Source organism: Octopus bimaculoides, chromosome 27 (assembly GCF_046866305.1).
Source record: "Octopus bimaculoides isolate indiv1 chromosome 27, ASM4686630v1, whole genome shotgun sequence".
Taxonomy (NCBI): Eukaryota; Metazoa; Mollusca; class Cephalopoda; order Octopoda; family Octopodidae; genus Octopus; species Octopus bimaculoides.
Genome location: NC_142954.1, coordinates 26,120,718 through 26,133,635, shown reverse-complemented (window position 1 = coordinate 26,133,635; position 12,918 = coordinate 26,120,718). Strand labels below are relative to the sequence as shown.

The 12,918-nt window shown below is 33.4% G+C and overlaps 3 long non-coding RNA genes across 6 annotated transcripts in view; 2 read left to right on the top strand and 1 right to left on the bottom strand.

Moving 5' to 3' along the window:
* Nucleotides 1–3,267, top strand: part of LOC128251450 (uncharacterized) — a 26,782-nt gene extending 23,515 nt beyond the window's left edge. For both annotated transcript variants that reach the window (XR_016238650.1, XR_016238651.1), the window contains exon 7: nucleotides 3,167–3,267. This is a non-coding gene — a long non-coding RNA (uncharacterized LOC128251450). The remainder of the gene's footprint in view (nucleotides 1–3,166) is intronic.
* Nucleotides 1–12,918, bottom strand: part of LOC149130913 (uncharacterized) — a 24,329-nt gene extending 11,411 nt beyond the window's left edge. Inside the window, exons 1-5 of one of the 3 annotated variants that reach the window (XR_016238647.1) lie at nucleotides 12,540–12,910; nucleotides 9,532–9,767; nucleotides 7,803–8,038; nucleotides 5,197–5,344; nucleotides 3,136–3,228 (exon numbers count right to left, since the gene is read on the bottom strand). This is a non-coding gene — a long non-coding RNA (uncharacterized LOC149130913). Of the gene's footprint in view, nucleotides 1–3,135; nucleotides 3,229–5,196; nucleotides 5,345–7,802; nucleotides 8,039–9,531; nucleotides 9,768–12,539 lie in introns of all 3 variants that reach the window. The other 2 variants (XR_016238648.1, XR_016238649.1) reach the window with 2 other exon arrangements.
* LOC149130914 (uncharacterized) lies at nucleotides 10,149–12,240 on the top strand. Its single transcript, XR_016238652.1, has 2 exons — nucleotides 10,149–10,692; nucleotides 11,985–12,240. It is a non-coding gene; the product is annotated as an uncharacterized LOC149130914 (long non-coding RNA).

Below are 12,918 nucleotides of genomic sequence, written 5' to 3'. Positions count from 1 at the left end.
ATCATACTTAGATATAGCAGAATCTAATCATATAGAAAGTAATCATCATACTTAGATATAGCAGAATCTAATCATATAGTAAGTAATCATCATACTTAGATATAGCAGAATCTAATCATATAGAATGTAATCATTATAGAAAGTAATCATCATACTCAAATGTAGCAGAATCTAATAATATAGAAAGTAATTATCATACTTAGATATAGCAGAATCTAATCATATAGAAAGTAATCATCATACTTAAATGTAGCAGAATCTAATCATATAGAAAGTAATCATCATACTTAGATATAGCAGAATCTAATCATATACAAAGTAATCATCATACTTAAATGTAGCAGAATCTAATCATATAGAAAGTAATTATCATACTTAAATGTAGCAGAATCTAATCATATAGAAAGTAATCATCATACTTAGATATAGCAGAATCTAATCATATAGAAAGTAATCATCATACTTAGATATAGCAGAATCTAATCATATAGAAAGTAATCATCATACTTAGATATAGCAGAATCTAATCATATAGAAAGTAATCATCATACTTAGATATAGCAGAATCTAATCATATAGTAAGTAATCATCATACTTAGATATAGCAGAATCTAATCATATAGAATGTAATCATTATAGAAAGTAATCATCATACTCAAATGTAGCAGAATCTAATAATATAGAAAGTAATTATCATACTTAGATATAGCAGAATCTAATCATATAGAAAGTAATCATCATACTTAAATGTAGCAGAATCTAATCATATAGAAAGTAATCATCATACTTAGATATAGCAGAATCTAATCATATAGAATGTAATCATTATAGAAAGTAATCATCATACTTAGATATAGCAGAATCTAATCATATACAAAGTAATCATCATACTTAAATGTAGCAGAATCTAATCATATAGAAAGTAATCATCATACTTAGATATAGCAGAATCTAATCATATAGAAAGTAATCATCATACTTAGATATAGCAGAATCTAATCATATAGAAAGTAATCATCATACTTAGATATAGCAGAATCTAATCATATAGAATGTAATCATTATAGAAAGTAATCATCATACTTAGATATAGCAGAATCTAATCATATAGAAAGTAATCATCATACTTAGATATAGCAGAATCTAATCATATAGAAAGTAATCATCATACTTAAATGTAGCAGAATCTAATCATATAGAAAGTAATCATCATACTTAGATATAGCAGAATCTAATCATATAGTAAGTAATCATCATACTTAGATATAGCAGAATCTAATCATATAGAATGTAATCATTATAGAAAGTAATCATCATACTCAAATGTAGCAGAATCTAATAATATAGAAAGTAATTATCATACTTAGATATAGCAGAATCTAATCATATAGAAAGTAATCATCATACTTAAATGTAGCAGAATCTAATCATATAGAAAGTAATTATCATACTTAGATATAGCAGAATCTAATCATATAGAAAGTAATCATCATACTTAAATGTAGCAGAATCTAATCATATACAAAGTAATCATCATACTTAGATATAGCAGAATCTAATCATATAGAAAGTAATCATCATATTTAGATATAGCAGAATCTAATCATATAGAAAGTAATCATCATACTTAGATATAGCAGAATCTAATCATATAGAAAGTAATCATCATACTTAGATATAGCAGAATCTAATCATATAGAAAGTAATCATCATACTTAAATGTAGCAGAATCTAATCATATAGAATGTAATCATTATAGAAAGTAATCATCATACTTAAATGTAGCAGAATCTAATAATATAGAAAGTAATCATCATACTTAAATGTAGCAGAATCTAATCATATAGAATGTAATCATTATAGAAAGTAATCATCATACTTAAATGTAGCAGAATCTAATCATCATACTTAGATATAGCAGAATCTAATCATATAGAAAGTAATCATCATACTTAAATGTAGCAGAATCTAATCATATAGAATGTAATCATGAAAGAAAGTAATCATCATACTTAAATGTAGCAGAATCTAATAATATAGAAAGTAATCATCATACTTAAATGTAGCAGAATCTAATCATATAGAAAGTAATCATCATACTTAGATATAGCGGAATCTAATCATATAGAAAGTAATCATCATACTTAAATGTAGCAGAATCTAATCATATAGAAAGTAATCATCATACTTAGATATAGCAGAATCTAATCATATACAAAGTAATCATCATACTTAAATGTAGCAGAATCTAATCATATAGAAAGTAATTATCATACTTAAATGTAGCAGAATCTAATCATATAGAAAGTAATCATCATACTTAGATATAGCAGAATCTAATCATATAGAAAGTAATCATCATACTTAGATATAGCAGAATCTAATCATATAGAAAGTAATCATCATACTTAGATATAGCAGAATCTAATCATATAGAAAGTAATCATCATACTTAGATATAGCAGAATCTAATCATATAGTAAGTAATCATCATACTTAGATATAGCAGAATCTAATCATATAGAATGTAATCATTATAGAAAGTAATCATCATACTCAAATGTAGCAGAATCTAATAATATAGAAAGTAATTATCATACTTAGATATAGCAGAATCTAATCATATAGAAAGTAATCATCATACTTAAATGTAGCAGAATCTAATCATATAGAAAGTAATTATCATACTTAGATATAGCAGAATCTAATCATATAGAAAGTAATCATCATACTTAGATATAGCAGAATCTAATCATATAGAAAGTAATCATCATACTTAGATATAGCAGAATCTAATCATATAGAAAGTAATCATCATACTTAAATGTAGCAGAATCTAATCATATAGAAAGTAATCATCATACTTAGATGTAGCAGAGTCTAATCATATAGAAAGTAATCATCATACTTAGATATAGCAGAATCTGATCATATGGAAAGTAATCATCATACTTAAATGTAGCAGAATCTAATCATATAGAATGTAATCATTATAGACACTAAATTATCATACTTAAATATTGTAGAATGTAATCATATTTAAACAATGTAGACACCAAATTATGATACTTTAAATTAAATAAAATAGACACTTTTTATTTTATTATTTTATTTTCATCAACAATATACACATACAAGATGTCTTCTTTCTCATATTCTTCTCCAGAAACCAAGCAGTTACTCTGGAGGTCTGGACAAAGTTAGCTTCAAATTGGTAAGTTCCTGGCTCTGAATATAAGTTGATGTCAATAAAGAGTTAAAAGACAATGTCTGTTTGTTATTATTTATACATATATTTCACTTACTAACAGTAACTAATCGTACTTAAATGTTGTAGAATCTAAATTATGATACTAAATGTATAAAATGTTATCGTGCTTAAATGTTGTATGAACTAAATTTATAGAATGTAATCATGTTTAAACATTGTAGACACTAGATTATCATACTTAAATGTTATAGAATGTAATCATATCTAAACGTATATTTAGTTTCTACAACATTTAAGTATGATGATTTAGCGTCTACAATATTTAAATATGGTTACTTTCTATATATGTAGTAACGATATGCATGTAAGAAATCCCCAAAATTGTAATGGCCTGGTGTTCACGTGAAACCAAAAATTAAGACTCTTGTGTCAATTTGTTCATGTAAAACTACACCAGTGGAGATGAGTCTATAGTCAAAAACAACGGTGAATACCGTCCTACAAAGGGCAGAAATAAAGCACTTCATGCTTTTTGTGAACACATTACCAGTTTTCCTTTTAATGCCATACAAATTAAATCCAACCTTAATGTAAGGACCTAATTGAGTTAAATAATGATATAAACCTCACCATTAAGGAAACCGACAAAGGAAGTGCGGTAGTGGTGATGGACACAGAGTACTACAAGAAGTGAATACTCTCCACGATGGAAAATAATATTTACTATGAGTACAATACAGCCCACAGAAGACTCTTTAAAACTTATCCTCTTCAAATACAGACCTACTCTATTCTACTGATTACCTCAGATACACAAAAATCCAGATATTTCTAAAGCTTGCAGAATTTCTCCAAGCCTATGCATTAATGATCCTCCCCCTACTGGCCTCAAACTGAGGCCCATCATTGCTGACCCACCATTTGAGCATCTTACTCAAACCGTTTCTAAAATATGTGAAAAGCTTCATCAGGGATGACTTAGACATGATAAAGCACCTCCCGAAGACAATAAGTGAAGGAACCCTGTTGGTATCATTCGATGTGGTGAATTTGTACAATATAATCCCACACGATTAGGGTATAGAAACGATTGTCACCTTCTGGCTAGAAAAGTACCCACAAGAGATGCCAGGACGCATGAACCACAGATTCATAATTGCAGCACTCCTGACACCAACCACCCCACACAGTGCTTTTTACGTGGCACCAGCACAGGGGGGCTGAATGGTTGGGAAGCAAACTTCTCTATCACATAACCACATCTGTCAATTCTTCAAGATATCCTTACTGTATTATTACTTCAATCATTTGGCTTGTATTCCGTACATTAGCCTATGCCCCACATCGTACAACACCGGGTACTGGAGTGGAACCAGCAATGAGCTCCACTGTTGGTTAGGTGTTGCACTTCACAGAGGCCTGTTTCTTTTAGCATGTGACATAATAACTGAATAAATATATATATGTACAGTAATAGCTTAGTTGTATACTGTCAAGGGCTCACCAAGAGTGACAAACAACAAGACCCCAATACCATCAGTTACTAGGCTCACCTAAAGTAACCTAGATTTTCAGTTGGTGATAGTAGCACTGACTGTTGCTAATCTAGATCTATCAATAATTATTCAGTACAACAGTAATTATAAAAGCATATCAGGTATGTGAATCGAGTAATGTGTGTGTGTGTGTCTGTATGTATATTATGAATCTAGTAATGTACGTGTGTGTGTATATATTATGAATGGAGTAATGTGTGTGTATGTGTATATATTATGAATCTAGTGATGTATGTATGTGTATATATTATGAATCGAGTAATGTATTTGCTTGTGTGTATATATTATGAATTGAGTAATGTGTGTATATATTATGAATCTAGTAATGTATGTGTATATATTATGAATTGAGTAATGTATGTGCTTGTGTGTATATATTATGAATCTAGTAGTGGCTGCATAAATGTGTGTATATAAGAGTGTGCCTACCTTTCCATGTCTTCCTCATCACCTCTTCTTCCGCAGGCTCATGGGTTGGATAGGTTTGTCTGAAGCAGTGTTGTATAATCCGAGATCCCTCGTATCACTTACCCCTTTTTCACAGCACATGACAGAAACACTGCAACAACTTTGAAACCTGATTGAAAAAACATAATCCAGTCTTTAAATGTACACTATACCGAATTATGGAATGGAAGAGAATATTCTATGTTGGGGTGGGTTTAACGTTTGAGGAGAAATTTGGTAATTTAATGAATCAAATCTAATCTAGCAAAAACGAAATATATTTTAATTAAAATGTATACATAGGCTCTTGCTAAGCTTTCTTACCAGAATAGCCTGGTACTTATTTTGTGTCTTTCATGAGGATGTAAACACCAACACAGACGCACATATATCTGCAGTGGGACCGAATGTTTGGCAAGCAAACTTCTCTATCACATAACCACACCTGTCAATGCTTCAAGAAAACCTTACTGTATTATTATTACTTCAATCATTTCGCTTGTATTCCGTACATTAGCCTATGCCTCACATCGTACGACACCGGGTACTGGAGTGGAACCAGCAATGAACCCCACTGTTGGTTATGTATTGCACTTTACAGAGGCCTATTTCTTTTAATGTATAGTAATAGCTTAGTTGTATACTGTCAAGGACTCACCAAGAGTGACAAACAACAACACCCCAAAACCATCAGTTATTAGGCTCACCTAAAGTAACCTAGATTTTCAGTTGGTGATAGTAGCACTGACTGTTGCTAATCTAGATCTATCAATAATTATTCAGTACAACAGTAATTATAAAAGCATATCAGAGAACTGAATTAGTTATGAAGCTGCTGCAATTGATGAAATGGTTGACTAAACTGAAAGGTATAATGAATAAACATTCCAATTAGTCAAAACAACAGGGCCCCCGAATGGTATACACATATGCACGAATAAAAGCTAACACGAGTCGAACAAAGAAAAATATATGCATTTCAAAGGTCAATAATTAAATTTAGATAAAATAAAATTTGCTACAGATTCAATTCAAGATCACAGCTCAGGTGGGCATCTGATTTTAATTTTATAACTACTCAAGAATGTTGAGAAAAACCTATTACAGAAAGGGAGCACATAAGAAAATATATTAAGGTGTTTGGCCAATCAAGTACGATTCCCTTAAGCATAATCTACATTAGCATTAAAGTGTGGGGGGGGGGCTTTGGATAGGCCTAACCATTCAATAGTATAGCTCATATTCCTCCTCTTCAAATCATGAATATAATATGCCAATGTAGTAGAATTGGAGTATTTGGCATTCGAAAATGAGCTCATGTGGACCCGATATCTCCTTTTAAATTCAATAGTGCTGCCAATATATCCCCTAACCAAATTATTCTCCTCTCTAACACTACTACATTTACAGAGATTTTTTTTTTTTTTATTAAGCAAAAACCCCTTAACAGGACATATGTTTCGGTGTCCTTGCATATTTAATAAGGTCTGCATTTTCTCCTACAGAAACATTCCTAAGCGCTGAATCATCAATGCCTGCCCCAATGATACCTGAGCACTTCCAGCTGCAGTCCTATTTTTATTTTTGTTCTTTGGGGCATGAAAAGAGCACCATGCGAATGTGGTCGATGCCAGTAGCCCCTAACTGGCTCCAGATGAAGGACAAGGAATAGAAAAGAGAAAGGAAACCAAGAACTCTAGAGAAAAGAACAGAATGATACACAAATGCCCACACACCAGAATTACACTAATCAGTCTAGAATCCCCGACCAAACATAAAGCCCAGTAACTCCAACAACAGAATATCCACCAATTGATTACACAAACACAATATAAAACATCTACAGGATTTTTAACATTGGACAAATGCAGCGATTGAAGAGAAAATAAACAAGTTTTTTATAGTCAGAGAAGAAGAGATATTTAAAGTTCCAAGTGGGCAATGTGTTATTACTGATTGAAAAAGCTACAAAAAAAAAAAAGGACACTTTGGTGAGGCAATAGACAAATTTGGGGACAGAGATAGATTATTATGGACATTTGTCACCTGTGGTGGATTTATGAAACAGTAGATTCACAGTTTACTTAACAAAGATAATAGAATGATAAGCTTGATGCCAGACACATTTAAATGATACTACTCGGAAGTGATGTTCAGTAGTAGCCATTACATCCTCATATTCATTCGTTCTATGTTTTTACCCCCACTTGTCTGTACGAGATGTAATGGGCGATAAATGACATTTCATTGCTCCTTCGGTTCGTTGGAGCAAAGTTTTCTTTCCAAAAATATTTATTACATTTGCTTTGTTCTCTTGGCTTGTCCGGAAAGTTCGTGCCGATTTATAGTGGCTTAATCTTCGACTTAGGATATGTTCAAGTTAAAAGATGGAGATTCGCAAAATTGTAATGACCGGACAACCGAATATTTGCCAATGAATGTCAATATACATACGTATATATGGCCGGGTGTTCACATTAAACCAAAAGTTAAGACTCTTGTGTCAATTTGTTCGTGTAAAACGCATTAAAAGGCGACGGTAAAAGACATTGGGTATAAAAAGAAAAAAGATTCTATTCTTTGCCTACCTTGTTGCAGCCTTAATCCTTCCTCGGCTTCAATTACGTTACTTCAATCAGAGAGGGTCGATTCTGGAATGGCTTTACATGTATCAATTACAGACATCGATTCGTAAACACTCAATCAGTAAAGCTAGCTGTATTTCTTCAGCCGCAGGTATTTCGTACGAAATGTATGTTTATTTTGTTTTTTTAAAAATTAATTTGCTACAGATTCAATTCAAGATCACAGCTCAGGTGGGCCTCTGAAGAGAAAAACCCATCATTACGAAAAGGGAGCACATAAGAGAATATTAAGGTGTTTGGCAAAAAACATTTACAAATCAAGTACGATTCCCTTAAGCATAATCTACATCTGTTTAAATTAGCATTAAAGTGTGTGTGTAGTGGAGGGGGGCTTTGGATAGGCCTAACCATTCAATGGTATAGCTCATATTCCTCCTCTTCAAATCATGAATATAATATGCCAATGCAGTAGAATTGGAGTATTTGGCATTCGAAAATGAGCTCATGTGGACCCGATATCTCCTTTTAAATTCAATAGTGCTGCCAATATATCCCCTAACCAAATTATTCTCCTCTCTAACACTACTACATTTACAGAGATTTTTTTTATTAAGCAAAAACCCCTTAAGAGGACATAAGTTTCGGGGTCCTTGCATATTTAATAAGGTCTACATTTTCTCCTACAGCGACACCTGAGCACTTCCAGCTGCAGTCCTATTTTTATTTTTGTTCTTTGGGGCATGAAAAGAGCACCATGCGAATGTGGTCGATGCCAGTAGCCCCTAACTGGCTCCAGATGAAGGACAAGGAATAGAAAAGAGAAAGGAAACCAAGAACTCTAGAGAAAAGAACAGAATGATACACAAATGCCCACACACCAGAATTACACTAATCAGTCTAGAATCCCCAACCAAACATAAAGCCCAGTAACTCCAACAACAGAATATCCACCAATTGATTACACAAACACAATATAAAACATCTACAGGATTTTTAACATTGGACAAATGCAGCGATTGAAGAGAAAATAAACAAGTTTTTTTATAGTCAGAGAAGAAGAGACATTGAAAGTTCCAAGTAGGCAATGTGTTATTACTGATTGAAAAAGCTACAAAAAAAAAAAAGGACACTTTGGTGAGGCAATAGACAAATTTGGGGACAGAGATAGATTATTATGGACATTTGTCACCTGTGGTGGATTTATGAAACAGTAGATTCACAGTTTACTTAACAAAGATAATAGAATGATAAGCTTGATGCCAGACACATTTAAATGATACTACTCGGAAGTGATGTTCAGTAGTAGCCATTACATCCTCATATTCATTCGTTCTATGTTTTTACCCCCACTTGTCTGTACGAGATGTAATGGGCGATAAATGACATTTCATTGCTCCTTCGGTTCGTTGGAGCAAAGTTTTCTTTCCAAAAATATTTATTACATTTGCTTTGTTCTCTTGGCTTGTCCGGAAAGTTCGTGCCGATTTATAGTGGCTTAATCTTCGACTTAGGATATGTTCAAGTTAAAAGATGGAGATTCGCAAAATTGTAATGACCGGACAACCGAATATTTGCCAATGAATGTCAATATACATTCGTATATATGGCCGGGTGTTCACATTAAACCAAAAGTTAAGACTCTTGTGTCAATTTGTTCGTGTAAAACGCATTAAAAGGCGACGGTAAAAGACATTGGGTATAAAAAGAAAAGAAGATTCTATTCTTTGCCTACCTTGTTGCAGCCTTAATCCTTCCTCGGCTTCAATTACGTTACTTCAGTCAGAGAGGGTCGATTCTGGAATGGCTTTACATGTATCAATTACAGACATCGATTCGTAAACACTCAATCAGTAAAGCTAGCTGTATTTCTTCAGCCGCAGGTATTTCGTACGAAATGTATGTTTATTTTGTTTTTTTAAAAATTAATTTGCTACAGATTCAATTCAAGATCACAGCTCAGGTGGGCCTCTGAAGAGAAAAACCCATCATTACGAAAAGGGAGCACATAAGAGAATATTAAGGTGTTTGGCAAAAAACATTTACAAATCAAGTACGATTCCCTTAAGCATAATCTACATCTGTTTAAATTAGCATTAAAGTGTGTGTGTAGTGGAGGGGGGCTTTGGATAGGCCTAACCATTCAATGGTATAGCTCATATTCCTCCTCTTCAAATCATGAATATAATATGCCAATGCAGTAGAATTGGAGTATTTGGCATTCGAAAATGAGCTCATGTGGACCCGATATCTCCTTTTAAATTCAATAGTGCTGCCAATATATCCCCTAACCAAATTATTCTCCTCTCTAACACTACTACATTTACAGAGATTTTTTTTTATTTAGCAAAAACCCCTTAAGAGGACATAAGTTTCGGGGTCCTTGCATATTTAATAAGGTCTACATTTTCTCCTACAGCGACACCTGAGCACTTCCAGCTGCAGTCCTATTTTTATTTTTGTTCTTTGGGGCATGAAAAGAGCACCATGCGAATGTGATCGATGCCAGTAGCCCCTAACTGGCTCCAGATGAAAGACAAGGAATAGAAAAGAGAAAGGAAACCAAGAACTCTAGAGAAAAGAACAGAATGATACACAAATTCCCACACACCAGAATTACACTAATCAGTCTAGAATCCCCAACCAAACATAAAGCCCAGTAACTCCAACAACAGAATATCCACCAATTGATTACACAAACACAATATAAAACATCTACAGGATTTTTAACATTGGACAAATGCAGCGATTGAAGAGAAAATAAACAAGTTTTTTATAGTCAGAGAAGAAGAGACATTGAAAGTTCCAAGTAGGCAATGTGTTATTACTGATTGAAAAAGCTACAAAAAAAAAAAAAAGGACACTTTGGTGAGGCAATAGACAAATTTGGGGACTGGTGATAGTAGCACTGACTGTTGCTAATCTAGATCTATCAATAATTATTCAGTACAACAGTAATTATAAAAGCATATCAGAGAACTGAATTAGTTATGAAGCTGCTGCAATTGATGAAATGGTTGACTAAACTGAAAGGTATAATGAATAAACATTCCAATTAGTCAAAACAACAGGGCCCCCGAATGGTATACACATATGCACGAATAAAAGCTAACACGAGTCGAACAAAGAAAAATATATGCATTTCAAAGGTCAATAATTAAATTTAGATAAAATAAAATTTGCTACAGATTCAATTCAAGATCACAGCTCAGGTGGGCATCTGATTTTAATTTTATAACTACTCAAGAATGTTGAGAAAAACCTATTACAGAAAGGGAGCACATAAGAAAATATATTAAGGTGTTTGGCCAATCAAGTACGATTCCCTTAAGCATAATCTACATTAGCATTAAAGTGTGTGTGGGGGGGGGCTTTGGATAGGCCTAACCATTCAATGGTATAGCTCATATTCCTCCTCTTCAAATCATGAATATAATATGCCAATGTAGTAGAATTGGAGTATTTGGCATTCGAAAATGAGCTCATGTGGACCCGATATCTCCTTTTAAATTCAATAGTGCTGCCAATATATCCCCTAACCAAATTATTCTCCTCTCTAACACTACTACATTTACAGAGATTTTTTTTTTTTTTTATTAAGCAAAAACCCCTTAACAGGACATATGTTTCGGGGTCCTTGCATATTTAATAAGGTCTGCATTTTCTCCTACAGAAACATTCCTAAGCGCTGAATCATCAATGCCTGCCCCAGTGATACCTGAGCACTTCCAGCTGCAGTCCTATTTTTATTTTTGTTCTTTGGGGCATGAAAAGAGCACCATGCGAATGTGGTCGATGCCAGTAGCCCCTAACTGGCTCCAGATGAAGGACAAGGAATAGAAAAGAGAAAGGAAACCAAGAACTCTAGAGAAAAGAACAGAATGATACACAAATGCCCACACACCAGAATTACACTAATCAGTCTAGAATCCCCAACCAAACATAAAGCCCAGTAACTCCAACAACAGAATATCCACCAATTGATTACACAAACACAATATAAAACATCTACAGGATTTTTAACATTGGACAAATGCAGCGATTGAAGAGAAAATAAACAAGTTTTTTATAGTCAGAGAAGAAGAGATATTGAAAGTTCCAAGTAGGCAATGTGTTATTACTGGTTGAAAAAGCTACAAAAAAAAAAAAAGGACACTTTGGTGAGGCAATAGACAAATTTGGGGACAGAGATAGATTATTATGGACATTTGTCACCTGTGGTGGATTTATGAAACAGTAGATTCACAGTTTACTTAACAAAGATAATAGAATGATAAGCTTGATGCCAGACACATTTAAATGATACTACTCGGAAGTGATGTTCAGTAGTAGCCATTACATCCTCATATTCATTCGTTCTATGTTTTTACCCCCACTTGTCTGTACGAGATGTAATGGGCGATAAATGACATTTCATTGCTCCTTCGGTTCGTTGGAGCAAAGTTTTCTTTTCAAAAGTATTTGTTCTCTTGGCTTGTCCGGAAAGTTCGTGCCGATTTATAGTGGCTTAATCTTCGACTTAGGATATGTTCAAGTTAAAAGATGGAGATTCGCAAAATTGTAATGACCGGACAACCGAATATTTGCCAATGAATGTCAATATACATTCGTATATATGGCCGGGTGTTCACATTAAACCAAAAGTTAAGACTCTTGTGTCAATTTGTTCGTGTAAAACGCATTAAAAGGCGACGGTAAAAGACATTGGGTATAAAAAGAAAAAAGATTCTATTCTTTGCCTACCTTGTTGCAGCCTTAATCCTTCCTCGGCTTCAATTACGTTACTTCAGTCAGAGAGGGTCGATTCTGGAATGGCTTTACATGTATCAATTACAGACATCGATTCGTAAACACTCAATCAGTAAAGCTAGCTGTATTTCTTCAGCCGCAGGTATTTCGTACGAAATGTATGTTTATTTTGTTTTTTTTTTAATTAATTAATTATTATTTATTTAATTAATTTCGTCTTTGAGAATTAGGAGTATTTAGGAGGGTTAGGAGTAGGAGGGGGACTGGAGTAGGAGGAAAAATGATGAGGCGAGGTAAAAACCCGCCAGGGTCAATGGTCCGGCGATGAAAGAAGTGAAAGGGGAAGGGGGGCGCGAACCAGGCAGCCTAGACC